Source organism: Salmo salar, chromosome 15, assembly GCF_965601325.2.
Source record: "Salmo salar chromosome 15, fSalSal1, whole genome shotgun sequence".
NCBI lineage: Eukaryota > Metazoa > Chordata > Actinopteri > Salmoniformes > Salmonidae > Salmo > Salmo salar.
In genome coordinates, this window is record NC_138305.1 from 70682597 (window position 1) to 70694113 (window position 11517).

General features: G+C 44.7%; 1 long non-coding RNA gene across 1 annotated transcript in view; it reads left to right on the forward strand.

Moving 5' to 3' along the window:
- The window catches only part of LOC123727293 (uncharacterized), a 32987-nt gene extending 21470 nt beyond the window's left edge, over nt 1-11517 (forward strand). The window contains exon 2 of the long non-coding RNA XR_014380660.1: nt 8412-11517. This is a non-coding gene — a long non-coding RNA (uncharacterized LOC123727293). The remainder of the gene's footprint in view (nt 1-8411) is intronic.

The window sequence follows — 11517 nt, forward strand, 5'->3', positions numbered from 1 at the left end:
GGGTGGGAGTTGGGGGGGGGGGGTGTTGTAAAACCATGGGGTCTGTTTGCATTTCAAATTAGGGGGGTGTTAAACAATATAAGTGTCAATGGTTTTACCTGCAAAAAAGCAGAGAACCATTCACACAGACCCGACTCCTGTATTTTGCTTACAGGGTCTGTGAAAATGCAGGAATTGTGGCTAGGTCTTTAGGTGGCTTTTTTTTCTTGTTTTTTTACCCCCTAACCCTTTCAGATATATAAAAAAGCTGGTATAAAAAAGCAGGCATGGTAAAATAGTGGGATTTTGATATGCACATGAAAAGGATAAGAGAGTGGGAAAAAGAGAGTGAGAGTGGGAGAGAGGGCACATGTCACATAGTGTACAGTACACGATGTTACCATACAATGTTGCACAGTTCCATTACAAACTATTTCATGGCTCCAGTTATTCAGAAATCTGCTTTTAGCCAGGATACATAACATAATAACAGTGTCTAGTACAGAATAACAGTGTCTATGGCTACACGACATGACTACCAACCCATAGCACTCACGTCTGTAGCCATGAAGTGCTTTGAAAGGCTGGTCATGGCTCACATCAACATCATCATCCCAGAAACCCTAGACCCACTCCAATTTGCATACTGCCCCAACAGATCCACAGATGACACAATCTCTTTTGCACTCAACACTGCCCTTTCCCACCTGGACAAAAGGAACACCTATGTGAGAATGTTTTTCATTGGCTACAGCTCAGCAATCAACACCGTAGTGCCCTCAAGTCTCATCAATAAGCTAAGGACCCTGGGACTAAACACCTCTCTCTGCAACTGGATCCTGGACTTCCTGATGGGCCGCCCCCAGGTTGTAAAGGTAGGCAACAACACGTCTGCCACGCTGATCCTTAACACTGGGGCCCCTCAGGGGTGTGTACTTAGTCCCCTCCTGTATTCCCTGTTCACTTACGACTGCGTGGCCAAGCATGACTCCAACACCATCATTATGTTTGCCGATGACACAGCGGTGGTAGGCCTGATCACTGACAACAATGAGACAGCCTATAGGGAGGAGGTCAGAGACCCGGAAGTGTGGTGCCAGGACAACAACCTCTCCCTGAACGTGATCAAGACAAAGGAGATGATCGTGGACTACAGAGAAAGAAGGGGCGAGCACGCCCCCATTCTCATCGATGGGGCTGTAGTAGAGCAGGTTGAGAACTTCAAGTTCCTTGGTGTCCACATCACCAACAAACTATCATGGTACAAATACACCAAGACAGTCGTGAAGAAGGCACGGTAATGCCTATTACCTCTCAGGAGACTAAAAAGATTTGGCATGGGTCTTCAGATCCTCAAAAAGTTTTACACCTGCACCATCGATATCGTCCTAACTGGTTGCATCACCGCCTGGTAAGGCAACTGCTCTGCCTCCGACCGCAAGGCACTACAGAGGGTAGTGAATACGGCCCAGTACATCACTAGGCCGAGCTTCCTGCCATCCAGGACCTCTATACCAGGCGGTGTCAGAGGAAAGCCCTAAAAATTGCCAAAGACTCTAGCCACCCTAGTCATAGACTGTTCTCTCTGCTACCGCACGGCAAGCGGTACTGGAGCGCCAAGTCTAGGTCCAAAAGACTTCTTAACAGCTTCTACCCCCAAGCCATAAGACTCCTTTCACGGTAAGGTCTACACCTGTTGTATTCGGCGGATGTGACAAATAAAATGTGATTTGATTTGATTTGACTGCAATTGAATTGTCCACAATGGGAAATCATAGTAGTCAGAAACCACAGCTGCAATTGACCACAGTACAGTACAGTAGAGCACAGTACAGTAGAGCACAGTAAATTATAGTAAAGAAATTAGAGTAGAATATAGTTCAGTACGATGGAGTAGAGTACAGTACAGTAGATGACACATGAGTAGAGTACAGTATAATCAGAGATCTTCTGTTGAATCTGACAATTAATCTGGATGGTTGTACAGTCGTCTCAAATAAAACTGTGAAGGACCTCGGCGTTACTCTGGACCCTGATCTCTCTTTTGAAGAACATATCAAGACTGTTTCAAGGACAGCTTTTTTCCATCTACGTAACATTGCAAAAATCAGAAACTTTCTGTCCAAAAATGACGCAGAAAAATTTATCCATGCCTTTGTTACTTCTAGGTTGGACTACTGCAATGCTCTACTTTCCGGCTACCCGGATAAAGCACTAAATAAACTTCAGTTAGTGCTAAATACGGCTGCTAGAGTCCTGACTAGAACCAAAAAATGTGATCATATTACTCCAGTGCTAGCCTCCCTACACTGGCTTCCTGTTAAGGCAAGGGCTGATTTCAAGGTTTTACTGCTAACCTACAAAGCATTACATGGGCTTGCTCCTACCTATCTTTCCGATTTGGTCCTGCCGTACATACCTACACGTACGCTACGGTCACAAGACGCGGGCCTCCTAATTGTTCCTAGAATTTCTAAGCAAACAGCTGGAGGCAGGGCTTTCTCCTATAGAGCTCCATTTTTATGGAATAGTCTGCCTACCCATGTGAGAGACGCAGACTCAGTCTCAAGTCTTTACTGAAGACATATCTCTTCAGTAGGTCCTATGATTAAGTGTAGTCTGGCCCAGGGGTGTGAAGGTGAACGGAAAGGCTGGAGCAACGAACCGCCCTTGCTGTCTCTGCCTGGCCGGTTTCCCCTCTTTCCACTGGGATTCTCTGCCTCTACCCCTATTACGGGGGCTGAGTCACTGGCTTACTGGTGTTCTTCCATGCCGTCCCTGGGAGGGGTGCGTCACTTGAGTGGGTTGAGTCACTGACGTGGTCTTCCTGTCTGGGTTGGCGCCCCCCCTTGGGCTGTGCCGTGGCGGAGATCTTTGTGGGCTATACTCGGCCTTGTCCCGGGATGGTATGTTGGTGGTTGGAGATATCCCTCCAGTGGTGTGGAGGCTGTGCTTTGGCAAAGTGGGTGGGGTTATATCCTACCTGTTTGGCCCTCTCCGGGGGTTTCATCGGATGGGGCCACAGTGTCTCCTGACCCCTCCTGTCTCAGCCCCAGTATTTATGCTGCAGTAGTTTATGTGTCGGGGGGCTAGGGTCAGTCTGTCACATCTGGAGTATTTCTCTTGTCTTTTCCGGTGTTAAATCAAATCAAATCAAATGTATTTATATAGCCCTTCGTACATCAGCTGATATCTCAAAGTGCAGTACAGAAACCCAGCCTAAAACCCCAAACAGCAAGCAATGCATGTGAAAGAAGCACGGTGGCTAGGAAAAACTCCCTAGGAAAAACTCCCTAGAAAGGCCAAAACCTAGGAAGAAACCTAGAGAGGAACCAGGCTATGAGGGGTGGCCAGTCCTCTTCTGGATGTGCCGGGTGGATATTATAACAGAACATGGTCAAGATGTTAAAATGTTCATAAATGACCAGCATGGTCAAATAATAATAATCATAGTAGTTGTCGAGGGTGCAACAAGCACGTCCGGTGAACAGGTCAGGGTTCCATAGCCGGAGGCAGAACAGTTGAAACTGGAGCAGCAGCACGGCCAGGTGGACTGGGGACAGCAAGGAGTCATCATGCCAGGTAGTCCTGAGGCATGGTCCTAGGGCTCAGGTCCTCCGAGAGAAAGAAAGAAAGAGAGAAAGAGAGAATTAGAGAGAGCATATTTAAATTCACACAGGACACCGGATAAGACAAGAGAAATACTCCAGATGTAACAGACTGACCCTAGCCCCCCGACACATAAACTACTGCAGCATAAATACTGGAGGCTGAGACAGGAGGGATCAGAAGACACTGTGGCCCCATCCGATGATACCCCCGGACAGGGCCAAACAGGCAGGATATAACCCCACCCACTTTGCCAAAGCACAGCCCCCACACCACTAGAGGGATGTCTCCAACCACCAACTTACCGTCCTAAGACAAGGCCGAGTATAGCCCACAAAGATCTCCGCCACGGCACAACCCAAGGGGGGGGCGCCAACCCAGACAGGAAGACCACATCAGTGACTCAACCCACTCAAGTGACACACCCCTCCCATGGACGGCATGGAAGAACACCAGTAAGCCAGTGACTCAGCCCCTGTAATAGGGTTAGAGGCAGAGAATCCCAGTGGAGAGAGGGGAACCGGCAAGGCAGAGACAGCAAGGGCGGTTCGTTGCTCCAGCCTTTCCGTTCACCTTCACACTCCTGGGCCAGACTATACTTAATCATAGGACCTACTGAAGAGATAAGTCTTCAGTAAAGACTTAAAGGTTGAGACTGAGTCTGCGTCTCTCACATGGGTAGGCAGACCATTCCATAAAAATGGAGCTCTATAGGAGAAAGCCCTACCTCCAGCCGTTTGCTTAGAAATTCTAGGGACAATTAGGAGGCCTGCGTCTTGTGACCGTAGCGTACGTGTAGGTATGTACGGCAGGACCAAATCGGAAAGATAGGTAGGAGCAAGCCCATGTAATGCGTTGTAGGTTCGCAGTAAAACCTTGAAATCAGCCCTTGCCTTAACAGGAAGCCAGTGTAGGGAGGCTAGCACTGGAGTAATATGATCACATTTTTTGGTTCTAGTCAGGATTCTAGCAGCCGTATTTAGCACTAACTGAAGTTTGTTTAGTGCTTTATCCGGGTAGCCGGAAAGTAGAGCATTGCAGTAGTCCAGCCTAGAAGTAACAAAAGCATGGATTCATTTATCTGCATCATTTTTGGACAGAAAGTTTCTGATTTTTGCAATGTTACGTAGATGGAAAAAAGCTGTCCTTGAAACAGTCTTGATATGTTCTTCAAAAGAGAGATCAGGGTCCAGAGTAACGCCGAGGTCCTTCACAGTTTTATTTGAGACGACTGTACAACCATCCAGATTAATTGTCAGATTCAACAGAAGATCTCTTTGTTTCTTGGGACCTAGAACAAGCATCTCTGTTTTGTCCGAGTTTAAAAGTAGAAAGTTTGCAGCCATCCACTTCTTTATGTCTGAAACACAGGCTTCTAGCGAGGGCAATTTTGGGGCTTCACCATGTTTCATTGAAATGTACAGCTGTGTGTTGGCCGCATAGCAGTGAAATTTAACATTATGTTTTCGAATGACATCCCCAAGAGGTAAAATATATAGTGAAAACAATAGTGGTCCTAAAACGGAACCTTGAGGAACACCGAAATTTACAATTGATTTGTCAGAGGACAAACCATTCACAGAGACAAACTGATATCTTTCCGACAGATAAGATCTAAACCAGGCCAGAACTTGTCCATGTAGACCAATTTGGGTTTCCAATCTCTCCAAAAGAATGTGGTGATCGATGGTATCAAAAGCGGCACTAAGATCTAGGAGCACGAGGACAGATGCAGAGCCTCGGTCTGACGTCATTAAAAGGTCATTTACCACCTTCACAAGTGCAGTCTCAGTGCTATGATGGGGTCTAAAACCAGATTGAAGCGTTTTGTATACATTGTTTGTCTTCAGGAAGGCAGTGAGTTGCTGCGCAACAGCTTTTTCAATTTTTTTTGAGAGCAATGGAAGATTCGATATAGGCCGATAGTTTTTTATAATTTCTGGGTCAAGATTCGGCTTTTTCAAGAGAGGCTTTATTACTGCCACTTTTAGTGAGCTTGGTACACATCCGGTGGATAGAGAGCCATTTATTATGTTCAACATAGGAGGGCCAAGCACAGGAAGCAGCTCTTTCAGTAGTTTAGTTGGAATAGGGTCCAGTATGCAGCTTGAGGGTTTAGAGGCCATGATTATTTTCATCATTGTGTCAAGAGATATAGTACTAAAACACTTTAGTATCTCCCTTGATCCTAGGTCCTGGCAGAGTTGTGCAGACTCAGGACAATGGAGCTTTGGAGGAATACGCAGATTTAAAGAGGAGTCCGTAATTTGCTTTCTAATGCTCATGATCTTTTCCTCAAAGAAGTTCATAAATGTATTACTGCTGAAGTGAAAGCCATCCTCCATTTGCGAATGCTGCTTTTTAGTTAGCTTTGCGACAGTATCAAAAATAAATTTGGGATTGTTCTTATTTTCCTCAATTAAGTTGGAAAAATAGGATGATCGAGCAGCAGTGAAGGCTCTTTGATACTGCACGGTACTGTCTTTCCAAGCTAGTCGGAAGACTTCCAGTTTGGTGTGGCGCCATTTCCGTTCCAATTTTCTGGAAGCTTGCTTCAGAGCTCGTGTATTTTCTGTATACCAGGGAGCTAGTTTCTTATGACAGATGTTTTTAGTTTTTAGGGGTGCAACTGCATCTAGGGTATTGCGCAAGGTTAAATTGAGTTCCTCGGTTAGGTGGTTAACTGATTTTTGTCCTCTGACATCCTTGGGTAGGCAGAGGGAGTCTGGAAGGGCATCAAGGAATCTTTGGGTTGTCTGAGAATTTATAGCACAACTTTTAATGCTCCTTGGTTGGGGTCTGAGCAGATTATTTGTTGCAATTGCAAACGCAATAAAATGGTGGTCCGATAATCCAGGATTATGAGGAAAAACATTAAGATCCACAACATTTATTCCATGGGACAAAACTAGGTCCAGAGTATGACTGTGGCAGTGAGTAGGTCCAGAGACATGTTGGACAAAACCCACTGAGTCGATGATGGCTCCGAAAGCCTTTTGGAGTGGGTCTGTGGACTTTTCCATGTGAATGTTAAAGTCACCAAAAATTAGAATATTATCTGCTATGACTACAAGATCCGATAGGAATTCAGGGAACTCAGCGAGGAACACTGCATATGGCCCAGGAGGCCTGTAAACAGTAGCTATAAAAAGTGAGTGAGTAGGCTGCATAGATTTCATGACTAGAAGCTCAAAAGACGAAAACGTCATTGTTTTTTTTTTGTAAATTGAAATTTGCTATCGTAAATGTTAGCAACACCTCCGCCTTTGCCGGATGCACGGGGGGTATGGTCACTAGTGTAACCAGGGGGTGAGGCCTCATTTAACACAGTAAATTCATCAGGCTTAAGCCATGTTTCAGTCAGGCCAATCACATCAAGATTATGATCAGTGATTAGTTCATTGACTATAACTGCCTTGGAAGTGAGGGATCTAACATTAAGTAACCCAATTTTGAGATGTGAGGTATCACAATCTCTTTCAATAATGGCAGGAATGGAGGAGGTCTTTATACTAGTGAGATTGCTAAAGCGAACACCGCCATCTTTAATTTTGCCCAACCTAGATCGAGGCACAGACACGGTCTCAATGGGGAAAGCTGAGCTGACTACGCTGACTGTGCTAGTGGCAGACTCCACTAAACTAGCAGGCTGGCTAACAGCCTGCTGCCTGGCCTGCACCCTATTTCATTGTGGAGCTAGAGGAGTTAGAGCCCTGTCTATGTTCGTAGATAAGATGAGAGCACCCCTCCAGCTAGGATGGAGTCCGTCACTCCTCAACAGGCCAGGCTTGGTCCTGTTTGTGGGCGAGTCCCAGAAAGAGGGCCAATTATCTACAAATTCTCTTTTGGGAGGGGCAGAACACAGTTTTCAACCAGCGATTGAGTTGTGAGACTCTGCTGTAGAGCTCATCACTCCCCCTAACTGGGAGGGGGCCAGAGACAATTAATCGATGCCGACACATCTTTCTAGCTGATTTACACGCTGAAGCTATGTTGCGCTTGGTGACCTCTGACTGTTTCATCCTAACATCGTTGGTGCCGACGTGGATAACAATATCTCTATACTCTCTACACTCGCCAGTTTTAGCTTTAGCCAGCACCGTCTTTAGATTAGCCTTAACGTCGGTAGCCCTGCCCCCTGGTAAACAGTGTATGGAGTCGCCAATGACTAGGGTTTTCAATTTGTCAGAGCTAATGGTGGGAGCCTTCGGCGTCTCAGACCCCACAACGGGATGAGTAGAGACCAGAGAAGATTCGGCCTCCGACTCCGACTCGCTTAATGGGGAGAACCGGTTGAAAGTTTCTGTCGGCTGAATAAGCGACACCGGTTGAACATTCCTACAGCATTTCCCTCCAGAAGCCATGAGAAAGTTGTCCGGCTGCGGGGACCGTGCGAGGGGGTTTATACTAATGTTACTATCTGTACTTACTGGTGGCACAGACGCTGTTTCATCCTTTCCTACACTGAAATTACCCTTGCCTAACGATTGCGTCTGAAGCTGGGCTTGCAGCACAGCTATCCTTGCCGTAAGGCGATCGTTCTCCTGTATATTATAAGTACAACGACTGCAATTAGAAGGCATCATGTTAATGTTACTTAGCTTCGGCTGTTTGAAGTCCTGACGAACCATGTCCAGATAAAACCTCCGGGGTGAAAAAGTTGAATGAAAAAAGTTGAGTGAGGGAAAAACTAAAAATATACGGTAATGAAAAAGTAAAAACTGTGAGGTAGTCAGGTAGCAAAGTAAGATCGGCAACTGTGTGAATTTAAATATGCTCTCTCTAATTCTCTCTTTTTCTTTCTTTCTTTCTCTCTCTCGGAGGACCTGAGCCCTAGGACCATGCCTCAGGACTACCTGACTTGATGACTCCTTGCTGTCCCCAGTTCACCTGGCCGTGCTGCTGCTCCAGTTCCAACTGTTCTGCCTGCAGCTATGGAACCCTGACCTGTTCACCGGACGTGCTACCTGTCCCAGACTTGTTGTCCCAGACCTGCTGGAACCCTGACCTATTCACCGGACGTGCTACCTGTCCCAGACCTGCTGTTTTCAACTCTCTAGAGACAGCAGGAGCGGTAGAGATACTCTTAAAGATCGGCTATGAAAAAGCCAACTGACACTTACTCTTGTGTTACTGACTTGTTGCACCCTCGACAACTACTATGATTATTATTATTTGACAATGCTGGTCATTTATGAACATTTGAACATCTAGGCCATGTGCTGTTATAATCTCCACCCGGCACAGCCAGAAGAGGACTGGCCACCCCTCATAGCCTGGTTCCTCTCTAGGTTTCTTCCTAGGTTTTGGCCTTTCTAGGGAGTTTTTCCTAGCCACCGTGCTTCTACACCTGCATTGCTTGCTGTTTGGGGTTTTAGGCTGGGTTTCTGTACAGCACTTTGTGATATCAGCTGATGTAAGAAGGGCTATATAAATAAATTTGATTTGATTTGATATAATGTAATATACTCTACTACTGTACTTGACTGTGCTGTATTGTACTGTACTGAACTATACTCTACTTTACTTTACTTTACTTTACTGTACTATACTCTTCTGTACTAATCTAACATCATGCTAATAGACTTGCTGTTTTATTCATAACAGGTTTTAATTGCTTTAATTGCTTCTGTATGCTACTGTACTGAACTATACTCTGCTCTACTTTACTTGACTGTACTCTACTGTACTGTACTATGCTCTACTGTACTGTACTGAATTCTACTGTTCTGTGCTGTACTGTACTGTGGTCTACGGTGCTGTACTGTGATGTTTAAACTTGTGAAATATAGATGTCTATGATTGGTACAGATTTGGTCCGGTCTGGACCAACCAAATGTGGTCTTGTTTGGTGGCAGAGCTCATTAGAATAATAGCCAGTTTTTTTAATAATACCCAAACATGCAACGGTGGATATTACATATTTCTACCTTTGTGTACCTATTCAGGATACATCACCGTGAAGATAATGACATTCATAATTATGCATTTCTGTATAGTACAGATCAAGGACCCATGATGTCATTCTTTTACCATCCACTTCACTTACTGTAGTTCGATAACCAAAAGAGATTTTTTCAAACTCAAGGTGTCGTATCATAGCTGACACCCCATTCTTTCTTCAGTCATCTTTGAATGTTCATTCGGAGTAGATATTTAACGTGGTCACAAAAAACTGAGGGAGCATTTACTGTCGTTCTGTTACCAAACTTTGCATCTGCATTGTTCCTCATGCAATTTTTTGTGGCAATTGTTAAAAGTAGACTTCTGCATAAAAAAAAAGGAAACAAATATGTTTGATTGTCACGTACACCGGATAGGTGCAGTGTAATGTGTTGTTTTACAGGGTCAGCCATAGTAGTACGGCGCCCCTAGGTTTACGTGCCACGCTCAAGGGCACGTAGACCGACTTCTTTCAGCTTGTCGGTTCGGGTATTCAAACCAGCAACCTTTCTGTTGCTGGACCAACGCTCTAACAGCTAGGCTACCTGCCGCCCATAAAGGTCTGAAGTGGGCAATTTTTAGGGGGGGGTGTGATTTTTATGGGTTAAAAGAACACACACAGTATTTATAAATTATGAATGTGTTGGGCCAGTAACCGAAAGGTTGCTGGTTTAAATCCCTGAGCGGATTAGGATACAAATATTTTGATGTGCCCTTGAGCAATGCACTTAACCCTAATTGCTCCTGTAAATCACTTTGGAAAAGAGCATCTGCTAAATGACTAAAATGTAAATGTAAGAATTGCCACAGCCTGTTTACTTGACAGAACCTCCAAAAAAATAGGCATGCTCTGTTTTGCCAAAAACAATGGTTTATAGTTTTGAAAGGAGGATGGAGGGGGTGGCATTGTGAGGAAATGGGAGTGGTGTTTTAAAGAGGTGATGTGGGACTTTCCTCCCCTCAGACAGCGAGACAGACAGCACAGAGCCTAACATCAGCAAGTGCAACTCCATTGTTTGGATGACTTCCTGTCCCTGCCCTTGGCACTAGTGTGCGCAGAAAGCTTCCTTCCTCCCTGGGATTCTAAAAGTGATCCATAATGACTTCCACATAACCCCAGTCATCACTAACAACAACCTACCCAACCCCTAAAAAGCAGGGATGTATTCATTAGTCGGATTCTGTTGCAAGATGTTTTGTCTGTTGCAAACCTTTTGCAACAGAAACCGTTTACTCCAAACCAAAAAAATGTTTTGCAGCGAAAACGCAGGTTTCTATTGGACAAAGTCAGGTCCCCATTTCGTTCCGTTTGCTCTGTTTGCTTCCGTTTGGTTCCTAGAGTAAACGGCAAACGGTTCCCATCGCAAAACGTTTTGCAACGGACAAAACATTTTGCAACGGAATCCGACTAATGAATGCAACCCAGGTGTTGGGTACGCTACAGCCTAGTTTGATGTTCATACTCCAATACTGTGGTTTACAGCCCTGCTCTTGGAGAGCCATGTATTTATTAGAGAAACACACCCACATAGTAATGTAAGTAGGCCACTTAAGTATTCAATTGATTCTTTAAGCAGTGAACTAAAACAATTATCTAACAGGTTCAGTGGCTCCCTGTGACCAGGATTAGATTGCTGTTCTTCACTCTGAAGTGAATCTTGGATAGATCTTCTAAAATGGAAACAATTATAATTTCTGCCTTGGAAATCTGCCTGTGCAAAGAAGTATCCACTAAACTGATTCGTATTTGCTAATCTGAACAATTGTGACTTGTTTGTTGAACAAGTGACAATTTTCACGAGGTCTGAGTTTGGAAAGTGATAAAGATTCCACTTCACATCAAATAGGTAGTGCAGTCCATCGTTTTTACAATATTTGAAGTAATCTAACATAATGCGAATAGACTTGTTGTTTTATTCATAACAGGTTTTAATTACTGTAAAAACTGTAGCATGTTCAAAGGCAATTAATAAACGCTAAACATTT